The sequence below is a fragment of the Podarcis erhardii genome, assembly GCF_964252035.2.
Source record: "Podarcis erhardii genome assembly, chromosome: 4".
Lineage (NCBI taxonomy): Eukaryota > Metazoa > Chordata > Lepidosauria > Squamata > Lacertidae > Podarcis > Podarcis erhardii.
In genome coordinates, this window is record NC_138508.1 from 65,755,632 (window position 1) to 65,781,529 (window position 25,898).

Consider the following 25,898-nt stretch of genomic DNA (forward strand, 5'->3'; position numbering starts at 1 on the left):
GTCCATGGGACTCTCAAGAGTCTCCTCCAGCACCATAGTTCAAAAGCATCAATTCTTTGGTGATCAGCCTTCTTTATGGTCCAGCTCTCACTTCCATACATCACTACTGGGAAAACCATAGCTTTTACTATACTCAACTTTAAAATGGTCTCCTCTAAGAAAATGTTGAAAGTGGGAACTTTCAATAGTGAAATGGTCATGGGTGGTACACTGCTGAACTATAGGAGTGGTAACAAAACTCCTTAAAGGAGGGACATTTGCTTACAATATTGCTGCATGCCACCCCAATGTCTGAGCGGTGTGAGATTCTAGAGGTTTCAGACACTGACCCAGGGCTTGTGCTGTCTTCAGGAATGAAGCACAGTGGAGACTGTGGTATCTTTAGGACATATGGGTTTCTTTACACATATATAGAACCTGCTAGATGATGGAGGGGTTCACAGCACCAACACCACAAAAGGGTTTTGTTTCTCCCATAGTCACAGCCTTGGATTCAAAAAGAATTCAATTATTGCTCTGGCTCTCTCTCTCTCTCTCTCTAGGTTGCTGCTTCACTTCTAGGTCACATCACTGCAGTTCAACTCTAAACTCAAGCTTTGCCCTTCTAACTAGCTATGGCTTGAGGGAGCGCCTCCACCCATTTGCCTTCTCACACAGAGCCCCCTTCCATTAATGGCTCATTGCTCAGGCGATAACCTCAACACAGGAAGCTAGCATGGCTTATATTTTAACACTTGCTGTATCCAGGCATTAGAAGGGTCTCGCATACAGCCTACTTCCTGCCCCCACAATCTCATAACACAATACAGTGGTGCCTCGCAAGACAAAATTAATCCGTTCCGCGAGTCTCTTCGTCTAGCGGTTTTTTCGTCTTGCGAAGCAAGCCCATTGATGGCTTAGCGGATTAGCGCTATTAGCGGCTTTTAGCGGCTTATCGGCTTAGCGGATAAGCAGATAAGCGGCTTAGCGGTTTAGAAAAAGGGGGGAGGGGAAAAAACCCGCAGGAACTCGCAAGACATTTTCGTCTTGCAAAGCAAGCCCATAGGAAATTCGTTTTGCGAAGCACCTCCAAAACGGAAAACCCTTTAGTCTAGCGGGTTTTCCGTCTTGCGAGGCATTCGTCTTGCGGGGCACCACTGTATATATATTCTTAGTCACTTCTCACACAAAGCGTCACCAAATGACTTATGCTGAAAAAAATATACATAAATACATTGTATCAAAGGAGGGGAAAATAATATAAAACATTAATATTTCATACAACACAGTGGGGGCGGGGGCGGTGAACCAGCCATCCCATAACAGTAATAGAAAATGTTGGCAGCACACATAAACAAAACAAAGTTCTCCCTGACTAAACAGGAGATAAAAATACAAAACCAACACCAACACCAACACCAACAGCACTCCTCCCTATCCCAAAAATAATTCATGTCAACCTCGTTTTGTTTTAAATCGCCCCACTCAGAAGTCATCAAGTTAAGCTGCTGCACATCAGTGTGTGTTTGGGGTTTGTGGATTGTCCAGAGGCTCTCCTTTCCCCACATGGAAAGCAACAGCAAAAACAGAGTAGGGAGATGGCAAAAGTTCACCTGCTCTGCAGTTGCCCCAGCTGCTGTTCCTCTCCTGCAACCGTTGGGGTTCATGTACTTTCCCCCAAAGGAAAACATTAATTCCTAGTGGTATTTTCCATTACAAGAATTCGCCTCGATCTGTGTTGTCACTGAAATGCCCTTCAAGGGGATGCATTGCAGGGAACTGTGAGAGGTGTGGTTTCAAGCCTTCTGTGTAGGAAATTACTTTTCCAGCAATAAACCTTCCATCAGGATCGGCACAATATGATGATACCTCATGGCAACCGAGACACAGAAAACCTTGGGGGCAACTTGACTGACATGCACAGTCTGTTTTGACTTCACTGTGCCAAACCAAAATGAAATAAATGATGCCTTATCCTTCAAAGAGGATATACAACTCTGAATATGTAGAACTTGTAGCAGTTTAGGTTTTTTTTAAAAAAAACAGAGCTCTGAGTTCCTCTCATTTCCTTCCTATTTCCAAGGTATATTAAAAATGGGCCTGTTGAGGCCTTATTTATAAAGCCAGAATCCTGCCAGTCAGCTGTTTGCCAATAAGGAGAAGCAGGAGTGATAGAGTCTAAATCCAGCCCATGAATTCAAACTTGAATTCACTTCAGAGGAGATGGCTGATGCAAAATGACATTGCTGAGAAAGCTCAGTTGGTGGAGCAGGAGACTCTTAATCTCAGGGTCATGGATCCAAGCCCCACATTGGGGAAAAGATTCCTGCAAAGCAGGAGGTTGGATTAAATGATCCTCGTGGTCCCTTCCAACTCTACAGTTCTATGACCATTTTTTCTGTCTTGAAATAGAACTTAATAAAATGATAATCAAATAGTAAGAAACCTGTCAGGGAGGGCTGAAAGGCTGTTGGGCTTTTCCAAACTTTTGCCTTCATAATTACCTCTTGTGTACAGAGAAAGCTTCCTATTAACTGGGATGCATTTACTAATGAGAATTCAGCTGCCAGCCCATAGCAAATCTTTTCACTACTGGGGAAAATGTGTTCTTTTAACAGCTAAGGCATTGATTTTTGTTTGTGTTTTCATCCATCATGAGGCTGTGGTATGCCAAGAATTCCACACTTCATATCAGCCCCAAAGATACAAATGACATGATTTCCCTTTATTTATTTATTTTATTTTATTTAGCTGCTTCTGTGAAAATCAAGATTACAGCCTCAAGTTCTTCTCTGTGTCCTCTCCCCCCCCCCCCAAGGATCCCTTATGCTTCAATTAAGGCCATTTGCTTCATTATATATCTCTTGCTGCATGTGAGAAGCAGCTAGGAATCTGGAGAGAAAGCAGCTCTTTGAAATGTTGTTGCTGGGGTGCTTTAATCGGGGAAGGTCCAAAACGTTGGCTTAATGAATCCAACGCAAGTGGGAATAAGACACAGCCCATTTCAATTACTGAAAAGGATTTTATTTATTGGGGGTGGGGAGATCTTCCTGGCTTTTATCTTACAAAATTATTTTATGATGGGGGTATGACCAGAAGAGGGTTTGTGGGCACTACCTTAATAGTTCTAGCAATGCTGCCAACTCCTTCCCTTTTCTTGGCCTATTGATCTCAACAGCTAGTCTTGGAATGGCTAGGAAATACCTGAAAAGTGCATTTCCTCTGCTAAAGATCATATTGTCTAGATGTCTGGGTGAAGACCGGCTACAGTTTGAGTGAGACAGAGAGAGACACACTGAAGCGAGTTGGGGGGTCATGTAAGCATCTCCTTAGAGATCTGATGTAGAAGCAGTGGATTTCGGCTGCCTCTTGGAAGGTTTAAGCTTTGCGCCCATCTATGCTCAAATTGTATATCTGTAAATAAAAAGAAGTATAAGAAAGTGCCGCTATGCCTCCCTTGACCCAAACCTGGTTAAGCACTGCACTGACTTGGAAAAGTGGAGTGTGTAACAATTTCTACTATGGGTGAAAAGTGTGGGGTGCATTTTAATAGGTAGGTGAGGATATATTAATTGTAGTTAATCCACCCAGGGCCCCATGTGTGTGGGTTGAACAGAGTTTCAAAATCCAAACATTGGCAGCAAAATTAAAAACATCGGAATTAGGTGCACGGCCAAAGCGTGATACCTTGGATTGGGATTGGAAGCTGGGGTGGCTTTTGTAAACCTGGGATGTCCTCCTTAAAATGATACAGTTGCGTGGTGTGCGTTCCCCTATGGCCCTTCCTTGAGTCATTTTGCATGGCTGGAATGTGTTCTTGAGCCCAGTAACATTGTTTGAGAGTTTGAATGGGAAATAGGGAGGGTTGTGTGAGTGTGTGTAGAAGCTAGTGTTCTGATACAACTGTAAAATATATATATATATATGTTCCAAGGCCCACTTTTGCCCCTGGCCTTGCCCACCGCTAACCAGAAGGTTCTCCAAAACTGAAGATTACCCTCATGCCTGATTTAGAGGCTTTCCTCTGTATTTGCCTTCTATCTTGCTGTTGTCACCGACTTCATTCCTGTGGATATAAAAGTCGCATGAGAACGTAACTGTATCAGGTGGAGATTCTCCACCACCTATACCTTCACCAGGAAAGGCATCACCTAAATGAAAGGTGCAGGAGCATGGGGGTGGCGAAGTCTCCTCCCTTGTGGTCTACCAATGTGGTTCTCAGGACTTGAAAGGAGTTTCTTTCTACTGCTTTTATGACAGTTTGTTTGTGTCCATGTCTGGAATTCTACAGAGTTTTCTAGAAAATGATATAATCCAATTTTCTCCCAGCAACATTACACTGAGAATTGCAGGTGCATTTGCAAAACTAATTTCTTCCTTTATAATACAAATTGGCTTTCCATAACTTGTCAAGCATGCATACTAACTGAGACTACAGACAGGCCATCTGCTGCATGTCTCCTCAGAAGTTCCACCGAGTTCAGTGGAGCTTACTCCTTGGTCAGTGTGTGCATATGATTAGATGGCAATCATTTACTGCTTGTACCAGACATACTTATTACTTGGGGAGTAAGCTCAATTGAACAACAGGACTTACTTCTGGGTAAACATGCATAAGATTGCACTATACAAAGTAAACACATCCCAGTTTAATGGTATTCTCTGTGAATTCTATATTTGAAACACTATTCATTCCGTAATAGATGTATTTTGATGCTGCATTGTGAATACTGGAATGCCCATATTGCAATCTTTCCTGGAAGAGCTGTAGATTTTGCAATGCAAATATGAGAAGAGGAAATAATTTTAAGGGCAGCAGAATCTTAAAAAAATATCTCGAGGTGCTAGATAAAATGCAGTAATCAAAGAATGCGGAGAATCCTTGACTATTTGTATGTCAGGTTTGATCCCACTTCTATGTGTTTGTAAGCAGGTCCTGCTGCATTTGAAATATGCTTTATTCTTTTCTGTTTTTGCATTTGAGTCAAAGGTAGTGTGGTTATTTCCATCACTGGGATGATTTCACAGTTTTGTATAGAAAAAACATTTTCTGGGGGAAAGGTGCATCTCCATGCTGGTGCAGCTCCAGACATTTCTCTGCCTCGCTCGGATGGCTTCCTTAGGAGGAAGGATGACTCATCACATTTTGAGAGGGAGGCTGTTTGCCCATTGAAATTAGTGCAGCAGCTGTTGGAAGGGATTTGAAATACTGTCCTCAGGTGATTTTTGAAAAAAAGAAAGAAAGAAACCTCCTTACACTGCAGGGCCAAGAAATGCAGTAATCCTAGAGAAGCAGCGTACATCTGTGCAAAGACTGGCAAGTAAATGTCATTTTAGTTATGCTATGGGTGAAATTCAGACACAGAAACACTTTGGGAAGCATAGCTTAGATGGTGGGATGGCAGAGTGATATGATGGCAGCCATGCTGTGGACGGCTGGAGAAAAAAGAAGAAAATGTAATGTTCATTTTCTCTCTCTCACACACACACACACACACACGGGCGGAGAAAGAGAATTTGGAATAATGCAGAGAGATGAAAAAATCCTGCAGTTGACTACGAACAGTTGGATCACAAAACTAGAAAGTGGAATTAAAGCTGGGAGTGAAAGGTCTTTGCATGGGATCCATTTTGCTGAATTTATATAGACTTGAATGTATGGAACATGGGAAGCTGTTTTATATTAGGTCAGACCACTGGCCCATCTTTAATCTCAGTATATTCCCAACCTGGTGCTTTCTAGATGCTATTGATCATTCTTGACCATTTGCCATACTGGCTGTGGCTGGTGGACGTAACAATCCAGAAGCATATGGAGGCCACAGCCTTGTGTTAACACTTTCTGGCAGTGGCTTTTGAAGGTTTCAGAGAGGAATCCTTCCCACCCCTACCTGGTCAATGGTACAGACTGTACCAGGGACCTCCTGCATGTAGAGAATTGCTATATCTTGTGCATGGGGCAAGAGTGCTAATGGTCAAAATTATCTTGAGGCTTCTGCATCAAAGTGTATTCCACACTTTGCCTAACACAATCGGCTGCTATACATCATGGCATATAATTCACAGAAATTCAAAGGGCCTATGGATCTCAGTAGGGAAAGTTTACAATCCCATTGCAACCTGCTAAAGATGGGAAAGATATTGAAAACGGTAGGTGATAGATGGAGAGAGAAATGTTTAGGTTTGGTTGACACTGCAAAATTCAGCTCCCCTATAAATATTAGATAATTGGATTTCTGGGCAAGGAAAATGTGTAGATCTATGGTACTTTGATACACAAAGTATATATGCTATAACATTTGATACAGTACTTCTTAAAATAATATGCAGATTGGAAAATTGTATTTTATAAGATGTTCAAGACTGGCTAGATGGAAGACATTTTGCTGAAAGGCAAGTCTAATTCAGCCTTTGCCAATGTTGTAAAGGAAATACCGGCATTTCCCCTAATATAGTACACTTTAGCCTGCTATTTTCAGTAATATGTGCATTTATATGCACTTTACACTAGTTGGCTGGAGAGCTGCATTGCAAAATTCAAAAATGTGCAAATTTTGAAGGATGGCTTTGAAGGATGTTTCCAAAAACGAGAATTGAATACATGCACCTTTAAACGCAATCTGAGTCATATTTTCCCCACTCCTAGGACCTGCAAATCATAAATGCAGAGTGGGGGAAAGGTGTGAAGGAAGCAAAGGAACCGAACATGGTTGACACCCAGGAACTGAACATGGTTAATGCACCAAATATTTAACAAAGTTCAGAAATAAAAATGGAACAGTGGAAACTTCCTAGTGCTTGAGACTGACTTTAGACACAAACTAGATAATTAGGAATTTTAAAATCTGTAGATAAATTCTGATGGCTATTTTGGAAAGAAGTAACCAGAAGAGTCCTTCATGGTCCAATTCATTAATATTTTCCCTAGTGACCAAGAGATAAGGGTGTTGGGAGTGTGTTGATAAATTGTGCAAATGAAACTGACCTAATAGGTGTTACTAATATATCAGAAATTTATGCATCAAAAAATGTGTGACCTCTGGAGGTCTACATCTAACAGATGTAGATAATATTGAAGTGGAGCATCAAGTTATACATTCTGGGATAAAATAAGTTCAGGAAGCTGAATTTGACTATTGGCTCATTTAGATTTGCAAAATGTGCACCAGCATTTGTTTCATCCCTAAATATTGTGTGTCCTCTTTCTAGAATACATTGAGTTCTCAGTGTTCTTTATTCACTGGGAGAGTTAAAAATCATTGCTGAGAACCACAGAGATGACAGAAGGTTATCTCACCGCAACCTCTGCGTCTGCCAGCACAGAATATCAACAGTGCTGCCAGCTTGAGGGATTTTGTGTCTTGCACTTTTTCAAGCATCCTGCTGTAGCTGTCTTCTTCCTGGGCTGCTCACTATCAAGTGCATCAACTGAGAAGGTACTTGCTATTAGCACAGCAGATGTCACAATGACTGACAGGCGGTCTTACCTCTCCACAGGGAATAAGGAGGAGCTCGCCCATCTTTTATTGTGATTTCTGCAAAAGTTAAGTTTGCAGCCAGCATCCCAGGCTAAACAGGGGGAATTAAATCAAGGCAGGGTGGAAAGTGGAATTATATCATCCACTTAAATTTTGATAGCTTTCTATCTTAGGGTAGCAGCTAGAGGTGAGTTAAAGCCAGCTTTATGTATTGTTTCACAAGCCTTTCAGGAGCCGGTTTGTAATGTCTTTCAAGAGCATCTTCTCACTCATAACCGCAACAAAGCTTTTCTTGTAACACAAAGCCCAGGCCTCTGTTACCAATGCATTAATATGTCCCTAATAACATATAGCCTTCTCCTCTATCTTTCCAACAGTACTCTCAGATTTGAAATGGAATCTGTGCAATACATTTTAAGCCACCTTCAAAGACAAAACAGGATATCTGTTGTGGTATGTCAAAGCATGAAGTAAGAGAGACACTTGAAAATTATACCATTTGCCCGATAATAAATGTTGGAAATGTAATGAGATTGAAGGTACATTCTTTCACCTTTGGTGGACATGCCCAAGGATTAAGACATTCTGGGAGATGATTTATAACGAAATGAAAAAGGTATTCAAAAATACCTTCCTGAAGAAACCAGAGGCCTTTCTCCTGGGCATGGTCGGCCAATTGGTGCCAAAGAAGGATAGAACATTTTTCATGTATGCAACAACAGCAGCAAGAATACTCATCGCGAAGTATTGGAAGACACAAGATTTACCCACCCGGGAAGAATGGCAGATGAAGTTGGTGGACTATATGGAACTGGCGGAAATGACTGGCAGAATCCGAGACCAGGGAGAAGAGTCGGTGGAAGAAGACTGGAAAAAGTTTAAAGATTATTTACGGAAATACTGCAAAATTAATGAATGTTAGAAAAATGTTGGAATGAAGTTATATGGCTTTAGTAGAAATGTTATAAGGAATCAAGTATAAATAGATTAATAGAGTATCAAATAAAAAAATAAGGTTAGAATGTGTTAAGATAATTATAGGATAGAAAACAGAAAGATGGAAAGGAATTGCTGAAACAGTTAATAGAAGTGGAATACAAAAAGGGAGGTGTTAGGAGGTCGCGGAAATAAGTGAATGAAAGATATGATACTGAAACTATTTGATGTGTTTTAAATTTTTTCTTCTTCTTTTGTTTTGTTAGTTTAAATGTGTTGGTGTTGTGTAGTGTTTTGTGTTGTGTTGTATTGTTTTTATTCTTTGTAGTGTTTAAATTGTTAATAAATATTATTTAAAAAAGAAAAAAGAAAATTATAGCTAAGGACTGCACTCCATGTTATGAATTCCCAGCACGGGACTATTTCCAGAAATTATCCCGGTGCCCAAAAATATACAGTGAAAGTATTAATTGTACGTAATTAGTTCTGAAACAGACCTGGATGCTGATAAGATTCTGCCAGGGATTTAAGCTCCAATATAATAATAATAATAATAATAATAATAATAATAATAATAAAAAATTTTATTTATATCCCGCCCTCCCCAGCCGAAGCTGGGCTCAGGGCGGCTAACAACGATCAAATAATCAAACAATCAAACAATCAAATAATCAAACATTCTAAAAATATTTCATTATAAAAATGCAGCTGGTATAGTACCGGATGAATGTGATCTCGCAGCAAAGACCCCATAAGGAGTCTCGCCACGGCATTCTGCACCCACTGGAGTTTCTGGGTCAGTCTCAAGGGCAGCCCCACGTAGAGCGAGTTACAATAATCCAGTCTGGAGGTGACTGTCGCGTGGATCATAGTGGCTAGGTCAGGGCGAGAGAGATAAGGGGCCAACTGCTTAGCTTGGCGGAGATGAAAAAATGCCGCCTTTGTTATAGCTGTAATTTGCGCCTCCATAGAGAGGGAGGTATCGAAAATTACACCCAAACTCTTAACGGACGGTGCTGGCACTAATTGCACCCCCGCAAGAGATGGGAGTTGACCCCTCAATTCCATATCGTCCCGTTCCAGCCAGAGGACCTCTGTCTTCGAAGGATTTAACTTCAACCGGCTCCCACGTAACCATCCAGCCACAACTTCCAGACATCTGGTCAGTGTGTCTAGGGCCGAGTCAGGATGGCCATCCATCAACAGATAGAGTTGGGTGTCATCGGCATACTGATGGCAACCCAGCCCAAAACTCCAGACAAGCTGGGTGAGGGGGCGCATAAAGATGTTAAAAAGCATCGGGGAGAGTATCGCACCCTGAGGCACTCCACACACCAAGGAGTGGCGCGATGACAATTCCCCCCCAAACGCCACCCGACCTCTGTCCCGACCAGAGAGAAACGAGCGCAGCCATTGAAGGACTGTGCCCTGGATCCCCACGTTGGCAAGGCGGTGGTCCAGGAGTTCGTGATCGACCATGTCAAAGGCTTCTGACAGATCTAGAAGAAACAGCAGCCCCGACCCGCCTCGATCCAGCTGCCTACGGAGATCATCTGTTAGGGCGACCAGAGCCGTCTCGGTCCCATGACCAGCGTGGAAGCCGGACTGGAATTAATCCAGAGCCAGATCTGGAAGCTCCCTTTCAATTCTCAGTTTTACTATCCAATTGTTCTTGGTCAGAATTTTCTCAGATTCAAGGCTTTAAGTGGTAAAGGCGAAGAGGCACCCAGGAGGTTTCCTTTTACATAATGCATCAGTAAAATGCATTATGCAAAAAGTAAGAAAACGACTGTTATCATACATGAATGAGACAAATGCTATCTCGGTTTTGATCCAATATTAACAATGTCCACAACTGAGCCCAGAGGACTTATATACAAATTTACTGCAGACATAAGGGACCTGTTGCCGGTAGCAGCCGGCAGAGTGGCGAGGGTGGAGCTGCTCAGCTGATGTGTTTTGCCCAAGCTGTTAGTCATTGCCAGTTACCGTTGGAGAATGTAAGGCTTTTAAATGTACTACTTCTGAATAGTATTATGAGCTGAAAGGTTCAAGTTTTCTTACTATTATAAGGTTGCTTGAAATGTTTTACATTTAAATAGAATTGCTGATGGATTTAACTGAACTGAACGGGAAGGAGAAGAAATAGAAAAGTTTTCTGAAAGGCAGACACTGTGGATCAGTTGCCAGGATGAGGGCATAAGCAAAATTACTGATATCTGGCCAGCATCACAGAGCTGATATCTATAGCATGCTCAGGTAAAAAGGTAAAGGGAAGTGGGAAATTGGGTACCTGACAGGGCATGACTCAAGGTTGCAGTTTTAGATAGGACATGGAGACAGGATGTGGGTCTGTCATATTAAGACATGAAAAGGGAGAAGTTGGCTAGTTTTGGACCCTCAGCAGAATTGGGGGTGGGGAACGGGCTAAGGTCTGATCAGGAAATGAGGGCTGGGAAGATGGTAGTTCTACGCTGGTACTAATTTTAAAGCAGGATGAGGCAGTTTCACCCCCCCCCACCCAATGTATTTTTTGAGGTGGCTGGCCCCCTCAATGTTAAGAGGGCATACTGCTCTGCGCCTGTCTACTCATAACGTCACGCGTGTGTGATGTCAGGATGTTGTGTTAACCCCTTCAGTTATCTTGAGAAAATGGCGCTTCTGCTCAGGATCATTGGGACTGTCCATTCAGAGAGCAAAATGTCACTGTGAGAACTGGTCCAAAGATGTTTCATTTTAAAAAGCAAATTATGCAACCAATGCATGTTATCTATTTCTGTTTTCAAATGGTGATTTTTTGAAAAAAGCTGTTCAGAATCCAGTCATTTTTTCATGAGAAACTCATAGCTACTCCATCTTAGTTTAGAACATATGATCACAAATGTTGCAGCACCAGCAACCTTTCATCTACCTATGCAAATTCATTGGACATGAATATTTTTAACATTCCAAATGTTTTTGCAGTGAGAAGATCCCAAAAAATACTGCTGATTGGGGTGAAAAAGGATCAGGCGTGGTATCCTTCAATTTGCACTGTAAAAATAAATCTGGGAAATCTACTACTTTAGGGAGTCTTATCCATAGTGATTTAATACCCCTACCCCCCCTATCACCATCCATTTTATGGTTCATCCATGAGCAAGTGTACCAAGTCTAAACACTTTTCAGTTATCTATATTTCAGATCAGCAGTAAGCTCCCTGCTCTTAGTTGGCCCACAGAGCCATTTATGATACAAAGCTGGTAATAAATTCTTGAATTCTATGTCACCCTTTCCACTAGTTATTGTAGTTGCAAGGGGACAAGTGCATGTCGCTATAATCAAGCAGAGTTGATATTTCTTCACTACAGAGCCGAATTGAATTTATAACCGAGAGTTGTTATCCATCAAAAATGATTCATATGAATAGCTTGAATCCAGAAAAGGTCCTCGTTTATTTTGATATTCACACACAAGCATGTGTTCTTTTATGAGTTTTTTCCTGTAAGCAAATCTCTTAAATGTTTTGTTTATAGTATGTCAAAGAGAGTGATGGAGATATTTGCCATTTGTCCAGCAAAACATGCCGCACAGAATATACGAGCAGATCGTTTGAGTAAACTGATTAGTCATTCAACAGTGTTATGAGTTTTTGGGTCTTATGAGAATTTTTTTTCTCCTAATGTTGATTACTCCTGAATTTTTCCTGAATTGGGGAAAATTTGAAAGGCTATGGCCAGGTCAACAACCAGCACAAATTTTTGCAAATGAATAAAAACAAACAAACTGAAGATGTCCCTTTTTCTTCAGGTTTTGGAGACTGATAAGCTGAGAACTGTGGGTCTGCTGCTGGTGAGTTCTATTGGTTTCTTTTTTTAAACGTGGTCATTGGTAATGTTTTTATGATATTTAATGCTTTTTGCTCATATGTTGTATTTTATCTTGAATATTGCATATCTCCCTAGGAACCCTTGGGTTAAAGAGTGCTTCAGAAATGAATGAATAAATAATAAAGGCAATGACTTACAGGAACGGGCAAAAGGGTCGCACTGTAACAATGATTGGTGAAGTCATTGTGGTCCAGCTTGTAGCAGCACTACAAGGATTTTGTGTAAAAAGATTTCCCAAACAGGACTATCAGTTAAGGGGAGGGCATACCATACACTGGATAAGAGTTACTTTACTTTCTGGAGACCATATTGTGCAACTTTCATTTCACATTTGAATCATGGCAGTGTATAGCTGCTGAAAAATGTTCATTGCCTGAGCTGTCATGAAAAACACTGTAGTGTCATCAGTGCAATGTTTAAAAGAATGTGTTAGTGCCAACTGATGTCAGCTCTTGCAGGTTATGACATTTTTATGGGTACCTGAGCGGGAGGAATGAAATCTATTGCAAAAATGAAAATACTGGCAGCATCAGGAACAAACTAAAGAGGTATTTACTAAAGAAAGCACAGCAGTGATGCTACTGGCAGGCAGAGGTGGAGGGTTCCAGGGAGATCAAAGACCCATCATGATTTCTGCAGCAGGATCTGTTTCTTCGGCTGCCAAAGAATAATCCCCACCCTTTGTGTGGATAAGAAACCAGGAAAAGAATGTAGAGTGACACAAGCATTAACTATGGCCTCAGAAACAGCTTCAGCATGACCTAGGAAGTCAAGAGAGAGACTTCGGGGTCATTTTGAATACATTTTGGGCTGGGCTGGGGATTTGAATCTGGATCCATTCAGTGTTACTCTGACATGCTAATCACTACAATAAGCCTTTGTAGATGACTCCTTTCCTGTATAGTTCAATTTTAGTATACTATGAGAGACCAGTTACTAAAAAAAATAAATGGCAGAATGCCAGTGCTATATTGTAAAGGTTAATGGGCAATTAGCCTTTACAATTAGCCAAGTTACATGGACCCAGAGCAATGGATCATTATGGCCCATTTAACGAAAAAAACACCCTTCTTCCAATCATTGCTTAAAAACTGCACAAGATGGAAAAGATAATGGGGTTCGTGCCAGTTCAGCATGGCCAATGGCAAATACAGGGGTAAGAAAACCCTATTCTACAATAACAGTCACACAATATCCCAGCTCCTTAACTAGGAATCCAATTAAGCAGATTACAAAGGGGAGGAAATTATAATTATCAGTTCAATTAAAATGATCACCATTAGGATTTAATATTCTCATTTTGTAAAAATTTGCTGGTTTGCAAAGAAATTAAAGCTCAAGTTAAGCAATTAAAGCCCATGTTCTCCAGAGACTGATTCTCTGAAAGTACTGGTACATCTAATGCCTCATCTCATGTAGTTTTAGATTATTGCCACTTTTAAGAAATGTATTGCTGTTTTGAAGTTCCATTAATATGCTTTCAGTGGGAGAGTTACAACCCAACACATTGTCGAGCTAAGCATGTTTTAGGCCATTGAAATCAATGAGGCATGCCTAGCACTGTGTTAGGATTAGGCAGCAAAGCACCTATCTAAATCTCTCCTGTTGAAATAGATGTGTCCTGAACGTGCTTAACTGGCTGAAGGAGTTGTAGTTCAGCGCTCTAGCACACGCTTTGCATACTAGAGGCCCTCATGTTAATACCTGGTATCCCTAGACAGGATTGGAAGAGGCTTCTATCTCAGCAGTGCTTGCCTGTCTATGTAAACAACATAGAGCTAGATGTATCATTGGTTTAAATTGACATCAAGTAGCTGTTGGAATTCAGGCTCGGTCAGAGGGATGTGCCTATCTGCAGGCACCGGCTGAATTCCTTTGACCTCCCTCCGGCGAGGTCCGTTCCGGCGATTTTCCTCAGGCTGTGAGAAAAACACACCAACTGCTTCTCCTCCTTCTCCTCCTCCCTGCATATCCCCAGGGAGGGGAATGAGACACAGACAGAAATGTATCTTACATTGCTTTATTCCTGTCTATAGCAGTCATATAGTAAAAGATGTCTACTCTCTTCAACAAAACAGAGAGAAACTCCAAACTCCACCCATGTACATCCTGTACAGGTCATATGACACACACTGAGCTCATATCCTGTGCTCAATAAGGATGGACTGCCCCTTTGTTTCCATGGCAGCAGTCACACACATCCTGTCTGGCTTTCCAGCCACAAGCAGCTGTCTGAGCTGTTAGAGCCTTTGCTTGCTGCTGCATTGCTGCTTTAGAATAACATACTCCCCCTAAAGTATCAATGCGTGCTGCGAGCAAAGCGTCATCCAGAGAAGAAAACAAACAGTTGTTATACTTATAACACTCCCCTGTTGTTTCAGTTCCACCCTTGGAACTACCCGCCACTGGTTTTACCAATGTACCTCTCTGGTTGTGTGACTTCCAAGGAATGAGTGCATCTGCATTACCTTGGTTAGCAACTCCCTGTTGTGCCTTTGTCTCTGACTCAGACACAGCTTCAATCTGACCTTGGTCGTTTACAATAGCAACAGCTAGGTTAGCAAACTCCTTTGAATACCTCTTGGGTGGTACACCCTTCGTTGCTCTCTCAGACCTACGTAAGAAGTGCTGCTCTTCTTTGCTTTCTGGTTCAGCCTTTGGACTCTTTGGAGAACCAGTACCAATTGTAAACAGTGGTTCGTCTTCCTCCTCTTCTGAGGGTCTAGTCATTACGTGAGATTTCCTCTCAATGACTGTGACAACTGAGCTGTCTGAGCTATCGCTGTCATCAGTACTACTGAACTCAACAAAATCAACATCATCATCATCAGAATCATCATTACCTGTGGGAAATGTGTGAACAATCACTCGCTCCTGTTCAGGAGCACTCTCTAGAAATTTTGTGAGAATCACCTTACCAGATTCAGACAAAATTACTCTGTAGAGACCCTTTTCATAACCCACAAAAATGCCTCTGGCATTCTTTACTCCACCCGGAGCTTCTGTTCTCACATGAGACCCAAAAACCTTGAAATGGGCAACAGAAGGTTTTCTGTGGAATAGTTTCTCAAAAGGAGAACTTCCCAACTCTTTTGAAAACTTTCTCAACCACGTATAACAATATGACACTAGCGATTCAGCCCAGTACTCATGTGGCAGATGTGAACTAAGCAATTGCGCTTCCATTCCCTTTTGCAATTCTTTGTTCACCCTAACACAGACACATCTGTTCCAAGCTTCTTCTGAAGCTGCAATTTTGTGTCTTATCCCTTTCTTCTTCAGGAACCTCTGGAAATCCTGTAAAAGAAAAATTGGCTTCTCATCTGAGCAAAGACAATCTATGTCAGCATCATGCATATTTTTAACCTTGTCACAAAACTCTTTAAACCTTTCTAAGGCTTCTTTCGGTCTCTCCAAGAGATAAATCCAGACAAAACCTGTGAAAGAATCAACACATATTAGGTAATACTTTGCATTGCCTCTAGACGGTGCTAAAGGACCAATCACATCAGCATACACCCGCTGAAATGCCTTGTCGACCCTCGAGGTGACCTGCTTGGCGTTCTTCTTGGCTACACCTGCAAAAGAAATCATGTTAGAATCACAAGAATTACATTCCATGTAATCACTTTGATCAAAAGTCAACAAATATAGTCCATCTTTCTCTTTGGCAGAAAGATACAACTCTCCATCTTTGTAGATCTTGCAGTGTTGATCATCATAGGACAGTTTTAGTCCCTTCTTGGCAATCTGCGAAACGCTGAGCAGATTGTACTTCAACTCTGGAACCAAATAAACATTGTTTATAGTCAAGTTCTGACTTTTAAGATACACAGTCCCAATTCCGGTGGCTTCCAGCTCTTGACCGTTGGCTTGTTGTACAACGAAGCTTTGCTTCTTGAACGACGAAAACAAATCCCTGCGATGGTTCATGTGAAACGTCGCTCCCGTGTCCAAAACGAAAGAATTCCCCACTTCTGGTGTGGCTCCTTTCGACATCAAAGCCTTTGCAGGCTTCGTCTGTGACTTGGCATGACCTCTGCCTGACGCCTCAGACTTCGTGGAGCTTCCCTTGGCTCCTTTGTTCTGACGTGGCTTCTTGCAGTACCGCTGAAGATGCCCAGTCTGTCCACAATTGTTGCATCGGACAACGTTCAAAGCTACGGCATTTTCTCCAGTAGCTGTAGCAGTGGGGGTGTCAGAACTCCGTTCTTGTCTCCCCCTGTCCTTGACTTCCAGGGCGGCAAGTCTGTCATGTTCACAAAGAACCACGGCAAAGACCCTGTCCGACGTTAAATCTTGCGCTGGGAGAGACCCCAGCTGACTGGCAACTGTTTCGTAAGTCCGATTCAGGCTGTTGATCACCATGAAGCAAAACACTTCCTCCTGCAGACGGAAATTGCGTTCCACCATCTGTTGACGCAGAAATTTCATTTCTGTCAGGTGCGCTTGAACATCTCCATCAGGCGCAAGCCTCAGGTTGGTCAGCTTCTCAAAATACAGCAACGCTGAAGAACCTGCATCTCTCTGATGTGTCCTTCTCAGCGTGTCCCAAACATCTCTCGCGTGCTGTAAATGTTGTATATGAATAAGCTGAGAGTCTGACATGCACAGAATTATAGCAGTTCTGGCCTTCACATCCTGTGACTCCCAAGCACGCGTTGGTGCTGGAGGGATGGGGTTCTCAATCACCCCAAACAGTTCTGATTCTGCAGCAGGGCCTTCATCTTAATAGACCAAGATGCATAATTGTCACTGGTCAAAAGGGGCGGAGAAGGCAGGGCTCCCCCCTTCTTAGCATCCATTTTGAGTCTTTGCACTGACTCTCAAACACAAGCCTCTAAAATCCAATAGCTGGCTTGTTTACACTCTGTGCACCTGGCAGCTTTAACACTGGCTGCTTGCAGAGTCGTTTTCAAGAGTTTTTTTCTAAGGGCCTAGTCAAAACTAACTTGTTTTCGCCTCTCCGAGGCATTGTGTGACTTACAGCCCTTATCTTGAAACTGGCCTGTGTTGCTAAGCAACTGCATTCCTTTTCCTTGGACAGGAAAACCACAGGAATGTTTGGAATGCAGAGTCCACCTCTCTCGGAGCTGTTTTTCCCAAACGCGGCTCCCTCGAAGCAGAGAATGAATCAATCTGCATTCACACTTCTAAGCCCGAAAATCTCATACCTGGGCTCCGTAACTTGGCTTTCAGCTCCTGGCTGCAGAGAATCAGCCCCATTTCAGGCTTCCATGGAGCAATGGAAACAGCAGGTCTGCCACTCTTTCTGCAGACTTCCATGGATCGAAGAAACCATCCTCTGCTACCACTGTTGGAATTCAGGCTCGGTCAGAGGGATGTGCCTATCTGCAGGCACCGGCTGAATTCCTTTGACCTCCCTCCGGCGAGGTCCGTTCCGGTGATTTTCCTCAGGCTGTGAGAAAAACACACCAACTGCTTCTCCTCCTTCTCCTCCTCCCTGCATATCCCCAGGGAGGGGAATGAGACACAGACAGAAATGTATCTTACATTGCTTTATTCCTGTCTATAGCAGTCATATAGTAAAAGATGTCTACTCTCTTCAACAAAACAGAGAGAAACTCCAAACTCCACCCATGTACATCCTGTACAGGTCATATGACACACACTGAGCTCATATCCTGTGCTCAATAAGGATGGACTGCCCCTTTGTTTCCATGGCAGCAGTCACACACATCCTGTCTGGCTTTCCAGCCACAAGCAGCTGTCTGAGCTGTTAGAGCCTTTGCTTGCTGCTGCATTGCTGCTTTAGAATAACAGTAGCTTCCTAATCGTGAATCACATTTTTGTAGCAAATTGTATTTAAATGCTACTCAAAATAGAGGAAGTGTGGGCAGTTTTCATATACTTCAGTTGGATCAGAGGGCAAAGGGATCAGAAATAACATTAGTGGCATTTTCTGTCTTTAGGAGTAAAGCCAGGGGTACCATCACCAAGTAATATATCACACCCTTTCAGGCAGAGGGCTCTTCATGCTGTCTCATTTTTACTTTTCCAGTTTTGGTGCATCTGGAATTGCAGCAAAGTTACCTCACTAGTGCAATTCTTTATTAAATCATTTCCAGAAGTTGTGCTCACTTCCCAACATGAGATAGTAAAGGAGCTTATGCAGAGTGACTTTTCCTTTGGGTGTACATTCTCTGTGCTAAAATAAATAAATTGATATATTTTTTTTGCCTGATCTGAAATGGAAATTCCTCCTGTGTTTGCAACCAGAGGACTTGAACACACAAACACACACTTCTATATTTTGGGACCAATCAGATTAGCATTGGTGGAATGAGGAAGTAATTAATCAGATAGAAAGAATCAGGCATAAGGAACTTTTTTATAGGGAATAGTGATGAGAAATTCCACATCTGTGGACTTTCTGGTGCTGTTAAATTATTTTGTTAAAACTAGAATTTTCTACAGTAGTGGAGAGTGTGGGATAATCGCTAGGAATGGCAAAACATAGGCTGATTACATAAGGGTAGTGGCAAAACTGTCTGGACCCATATAAAACGTGAATGCATAAGGCACAGTTCATCAGGAAGAGTCCACAGTCTTTCATATGAAGAAAGGGTAAAAAATTACAGTACTTCTTTTTTAACTCTAGGAATAGATAACATTTTGATGGTTGCCTTTGAAAATTCCTTATGTGTTTGGATTTTTTAAAATGTCATTCACTTGAAATTGTGCATTACTGTATTTTGATTATGGGACTGAATTTTCCTTATTGTATACTATGAGATCTGTGGGTTAAAAGTGGTCTATAAATGGGCTGAATAAATTAGTGTGGAAGCTGTATGTTTCTTATGGAACAGACATATTCAGTGACTACCCAGTGTTTTACATGAGGTTAAATTGATGTGATGCCTATCAAGTGTTGCTCCTTTTTTTATTAGGGATGGAGGAGAGTTTCACTTGGTTGTCCATTTTACGTGAATTGACTAAATCTGCACCTCCAGGACTAATACATGGATCAGAACTGTGTTATCTCTTTAGATTTAGCACTTCCCCAAATTTTGTGAGACAAACACAAACATGCATGTGGAGAAAAGAAAAATGCATTTTTTGGGGAAATATGTTCAGAAATGCATACTTTGAGGGGTTTTTCCTTCAAAAATGCTGCCAATTAATGGGAAGACAGGACAGAACGGAGATCTGAATGAATAGTTTGTGAAATTGACATGGAGCAAAAATAGACTGGTCTGTCCATCCCTGCTTAATAAATTCAACAAATTTGCTTACATCTACTGGGAACAACAGCAAAGCCGTCCTTACAAAACCAACTGGAATTAGCAACATCTTCATTGCCTCTTTTTTCTGCCGGTGGTTTGTACAATGGTCGATGTGTGGTTTCTTATCAATATATTTGCTGCCTATCTATGCAGCAGTACCCCCTAATAATGATAGTAATAATAATTTTATTATTTATACCCCACCCATCTAGCTGGGTTGCCCCAGCCACTCTTGGCTGCTTCCAACACATAATAAGAGCATAATAAAACGTCAAACATTAAAAACTTCCCAATACAAGGCTGCCCTCAGATGTCTTCTAAAAGTTGTGTAGTTCTTTATCTAATTGACATCTGATGGGAGGGTGTTCCACAGGGAATTCAGTGGGACTTACCTGTGAATATACCGTATTTTTTGCACCATAACACTCACTTTTTTCCTCCTAAAAAGTAAGGGGAAATGTCTGTGCGTGTTATGGAGGGAATGCCTACGGGTGGCATGCCTACGGATTTTCCTCCTCTAAAAACTACGTGCGTGTTATGGTCGGGTGCGTGTTATAGAGCGAAAAATACGGTATATTGAAATGCAGTCAAAGCTGTGCACATTCTCCCCCCCCCCCATTTTTTAAACAACACAAAACTAGGTATTTGTATCTTTTTTCCCCATGGAGGAAAAACAGCTGGGGGCAATTTTATGCAGAAAGCCAGTAAAGGGGGAAAGGTTTGAAACCCCACTCCTTTTTTCTTTTTCCCAAGTCTTCTGAGGCAGATTGCAACTGCCTTTTGTAAAGGGGTGTTAGTGACCTGAGGAAACCAGAGTTATATCTAGATCAGTGTTTATTTTAATTTGGCCCTCAGATAAACAATCCCTGTTGTGGTTAGTAAGGCAAAAATATTTCACCTTCTTGTGCCAATGGTACATAAAAGTGCCACTTATATCTCTGTTCCAGACAATTTCAAGCGTGTGTTCAGCAGTACCAGCAGCTTGCAAAGTGCAGACCAACCTGACCAGATTTAAAGCTGCCATAAGTCATTTTATCAGCATTGTATAAAATTGGAGTGCATAATAAACACTGCTTAGGCAAGACATTTATAAAGATGACTTAAACGCAGTCCCTTTTGTGTTTCTACATATAGGCCTTCCAATAAGATTTGTTATGATTATGCGGAGCCGCTTAAATTGAGACAAAACTAACTTTGAGCAACGTAATTCAATGTCCATTTTTTATAAAAACAACAACAGAAATCTATACTACACCTTAAAATATCTCTGAATATGTTCAAGGCTTCAACACCAAATACTTTCAATGCCCATCCAGCACTGCATAAGGACAGCAATTGTTTTTCTTCCCACTTAGGATCCTTCAACATGATTAAATAAGCCACCTCTATACATTCACTGCTCTTGCATAATTGCCTTTTCAATGTCAATAGGGTAAAGAACAGATGGAATGAGGAATACTTAGAGCAGGCAGGTTTGCTGCAGTGGGGTAGTACTGCTGATGGGCAACAGTGGTTTAAATCAGAGGTTTTCAACCTTTTTGAATCCACAGCTCCCTTGACCAGCTACATTCTTTCTGCGGCAACCCAGTGGCTCAGGAGCCCAGTTATGTCACCCCTTGTCTGCGGAGCTGGCAGCCTCTCACCCTTTTTCAAACACACTCCCTTGTGGAGTGTTCCCTCAGCCTCCTCTCTCCTCTCCCTTCTCCTGGGGAGTCCTCTGGCCAGCTGCTGCTGGTATCTGAGCTGCCCACCCCCACCCCAAAGAGAGGTGCTTCTCAGAGGCACCATTCACCTGCAGAGCTTATAGCCAGGGCTGCTGAAATAAACAGTTGTGCACGCCTTGGGGAGGCAGAAACATGAGAGGGCATCAGAAGAAGGGAGGGAAGGAAAGAGGGACAGAGGCCAGTGTTGCCCGTGGCCCCCCTGATCATCATTCAAGGCATCCCAGGGTGCCATGGCACCATGGCACACTGGTTGAAAATCACTGGGTGAAATACCTATATGGCTACATGTGTTCTCTAGTAGAGACAAAGGAAAGTACGGAGCTCCAGAAAATAAAATAATATTGAACAAAGTATCATGGAAATTGTTCAACGTTGTTGGCAGGAGGGGAAGAGGGGGCAGAGTTGCTGACATCCATCCCATTATTCTTCTCTAATATTCTAATATTATTCTTCGGGCTGATAAATTCTTGCCTAAATAGAAGTCTGCTCTTACTGTACAGAAGGTAGCTAGAATAAGCTGGCAGCTGCTTAAGATTGCAGTAAAGATAGACATGAAGCATTAAGTTGAAGTTGTGCTGTCCTGATAAAGCTGATCCTTGGCATGGGGACATGTTCTTAAGGCTATTTAGCCATTTGTGAGATTAAGGAACTTTTGAAGCTAATGAATCATCAACCCTTACAGGAAATAATATCAGTAATAGTGTATTCTCTTAGGTTACTGGAATTTCCACCATTCTCCTGAATGGCTGCAGGCAAATCAGCACCATTGCAATATCCAGAGGACACATGCAGAACTTGTAAGAGGCTGTATTGTTTTAAAATATGCTTTGTTGGCCTCTTAGGCTGCTGTAACATAAGAGGACATCTAATGAGACGGCTCACTTGTGGGAACCTTTTCTAAGGCAATGCTTGATAGACAAAATGTTGAATCAAATGGACTACTTCTTTGCCCAGAATAGTAATTCCTAGGGCACAAGCAGAAGCCATCTCTTGAAACAGATGGTCCAGTCCCATATCTCCTGAACTAATGGGAATATTGAGGGCTGTGGGCACTTCTAGGAGCTTGTAAGGAAATATCTATGGGCACAAGAGCTGGTTCTCCAGGGGCAGCTCTATACAGTAATTGAGCAGAGTGGGCACCTCAGGTGCATATGGTATGTGATAGAGGCTTATTTACATGCACAGGGTGGGATGGCGACAAGGCCATCTAAACACACCAGTGGAGCCACTCTGTAGTGATGCCAGTATTGAGATAGTGGGTTCATGGCTTCACCCCACAACACCAGCCGCTACTGCACAAAGTGCCCACAGCCCACTTATTGGGACGCACAAAACTGCACTATGTTTGTCCACACATAGTTAGGATTATAATTGCAGTTTAAAACTATTTATACTTGTTAGGCATCTCACAAATGAACAAGTTCTCTGGCCATTGAGAATCATGCTGCTTTTATTTCTAGCTTCTGATGATAAAATGGCTTGCTACTGAGATTCCAGACTCTTATGGAATGCATCACACACACAAATTCTACCTGGAGCCATCCTTGGGGAGTACATTAAAGGGAGTGCTTGTGCCTGCCGCTATGCTGGTCGTCTTTGGCTGGTAATCCTAGTCCAGACCTTCCCTTCAGATGAGGCTTTCATTTTTTGACAAGAGTCTGTTAAAAAAGAAATTGTTGGGGGTTGGGGAGTGGCCGTTCCATTGATAGGTTGGACATCCTCATAATAAAAAAGATTTTTGACAGAACTTTATGAATAGTAAAAAAAGAGGGACCTTTTGAAGGACAGCTAGTTCTTTTATCTGTTTCATCTGACAGATGGATATGACTTAAAATGTCATGTAAATGAATGTGTGCAATAAAGGTATCATTTTAATGACATGCTACTTGAAGGCAACTGACAAGAATAAATTACCTTTCTCTTTTGATGTAAAGGGATGATAACCTCATGCTAGAAGTCAAATTCCCCATTGCGCTGGGGTGGGGAATCATTGTTTAAAGATGAGCTTTTATAACAATGCTCATAATAATGTGAACTGTTAGGCCTGTGGATATATGGAAAAGGCTATGCACCTTTCTGTGCAACGGAGTAATCCTATGCTCACATCATGCCAGGACAGGAGAGGTAGTTGCTACACTGACAGAATGGCACCCGGATCTGATGTGTACTCGGCCTGAGGGGAGAGAAGATAATTGAACAAATAACCAGACAATACAGAAGGGGTTATGATGGACATCCTACTGTTGCCCACCAATCAGGGACGATGCCTTGCCTGTGAGTGAACATTTATAGGATTGGACTGTAAGTCCCATAGTGAATGGGGATAACACAATAGTAATATTGTGCTCCATTCCATAAATATGGGAATGATTTGGTCAGTGAGGAGGATCATGGCAATAGCCTCCTGGCAGGGTTGAGGTAATGACAAGAACAAGGCTTTGTGAATGCACTGGTGAGAGAACCAGAATGGCTATGCCACTGGGCCCACACATCTCTGACCTATGACAGCAGATGCTCCTGAGTAAATCTAGTCTTGAAAATATTACATTGGCTTGCTTATTTCTCCATTTAAAATCATTACTTGAAAAACCCATAGCTCCTGGTTCTGATACCCACTGGCGGAGGAAGAGGAGTGTGGGGGGAGTGCACCCGGGGACTGTGGTTAGGACTGCTGAGAGTTGGCCCCTGTTTCCCTCACAGAACTTCAATTTCTAGAGTTCTCTTGGAAGAGTGGATTGCTTGTTAACAGGGCTAGTCCAATACATTTTGATGCCCAAGGCAAACTACAAAATGGCACCCTCCCCACCAGATAAGAAGGGGTGAGTGAAGATCTACATCAGGAACAAGAGGTGGGGCATACAGATCTACATTGGGACCTGCTGCTCCTGTAGATTCTGCTGTCTGAGGCAGTCACCTCAACTTGCCTCATGGATGGGGAAGCCCAACATGTTAAATCACTTTGGGAATTGTAGCTCTGTGAAGGCAATTTGGGTCTCCGAACAACTCTCAACTCTCAGGAGAGCGCAAACTTGTTGCCAAAAACCATGTTGTTCCTTCACAGATGTGAGCAGGCCCACCTGCCCCGATGGATTGTGAGCTTGCAATATTAATATTCCTACAAGGCAGTGAGCACATCACACTTTGTCTTTAAAACCTTGACAGGAAGAGCAGGGAAACTTATTGGGACCTCTTTGGCACTTGCATCCAGTTCTGCACTTCACTCCTTAATTGTTTCTCCTGAGTGCTGTGTTAGCTGCTGAGCCTGTACCATAACTTACCTGAATAAAGGCATCCTGCTTGCTTCTAGGTAAGTGCCCTTCCACCTGTGTGTGTTGGGTGGGAGCCAGGAGAATAGCATCTTTTCTTCTGAATTCTTGTATTTCAGTTCCACTCAAAAACTCTTCAGATTCAGGCCTGTATGTGAAAATAATATCTACCTTGTCCATCCCTGGATGGTCTAATTCTTTGTAGAAAGCAGACTGTAGGTGTAATGGAGGACTGGGAATATGAAAAGAGAAGAACATGTAGGGCAAGTGAAGAAGAAGAAGAAGAAGAAGAAGAAGAAGAAGAAGAAGAAGAAGAAGAAGAAGAAGAAGGGTTTTGTTTCATTGAGATGTCCTCAATCATGTTTTCAGTCTGTGTTCTTAATTAAGGTGATGGTAAATAAAATCAGTGCTTCAAGAGTTCTCAACATGTTCCAAGTACTTTCTCTGAACACTGTTCCACAAGTACTACCAAATCACCAGAGAGACAGTCAAAAGCTTTTAATATCAAGGGTGTCTACACAGAATGACTATATGTTTCAGCTTCACTCTAAATCTCTTCAGACCTGGGCGCCTTACAGAGCACCCTTTCAAGGGCATTTTCTTATAGACAAGTAGAAATCCTAATTCATGATTTGTTGTGATGGAAGACCCTTGGGAAATCCCAGTTGTAACTGGAAGTGAAATTATGCCCTGTATATAGTTTTGCTGGCTTTGCTTGAAAATGGAACATAATTCTTAGTTATTCTTTATTTTTCTGCTAAACTCTACCCCCCTTTGTGATAAACAAGCTCTGTCAACTGTGGACGTAACCAAATAACCTTCTCCATTCATCATACTAATTTGACTTAATGAGCAGAGGCCTAAAGCTGGAAGACTTGTTGTCTACTCAGTACATTATTGGAGTGTAGCTCCTTAAGGTAATTAGTACAGTCTGCAATTATTAGGTCTGTTAGGTACTGTATTTATCATAAAGATTTAGTGCTACAAAAACTCTCCTCCCTGAAATGGTTATACTGTTTAATAAGAACTGCAGTTTTAAATCTCAACATATCCAGGGAGTTAATAAATGCAGTGTTTAAAGACCTCTTATCTGATGCCTTGCTTAATCAAGGAGATCTGAATTATTGGCACATTATGTTATGAAGTTAAAAGGTGTTTGATTAGAGGCAGCATAATAACAATTACATCCTGCAGCAGGGATCATCAGCTAGAAGTTCCTGGGCCAAATCTGGTTCCTTGAGCAATACAAGGTGGAGCCCTAGGTATCAGCCCAGAGCAAGGTGTGTGGATACAGTGGTGACTTTTGTGAGATTCCATTGAGAAGAGACAGGTCCTTTGCCCATCTCCACCCTCTCCTCCTTAACATGGCCCGGTTGTAAAACCTAGGAGTTACTTAAAG

The 25,898-nt window shown here is 42.0% G+C and overlaps 1 protein-coding gene across 3 annotated transcripts in view; it reads left to right on the forward strand.

The window, feature by feature from the left end:
• Positions 1-25,898, forward strand: part of LOC309340386 (uncharacterized protein) — a 280,887-nt gene that overhangs the window by 17,559 nt on the left and 237,430 nt on the right. For 2 of the 3 annotated variants that reach the window (XR_014155954.1, XR_014155955.1), the window contains exon 2: positions 12,183-12,224. The exons of the other annotated variant lie outside the window; for it this stretch is intronic. The gene's annotated coding sequence lies outside the window, so the exon portion shown is untranslated. The remainder of the gene's footprint in view (positions 1-12,182; positions 12,225-25,898) is intronic. 3 annotated transcript variants of the gene reach the window in all.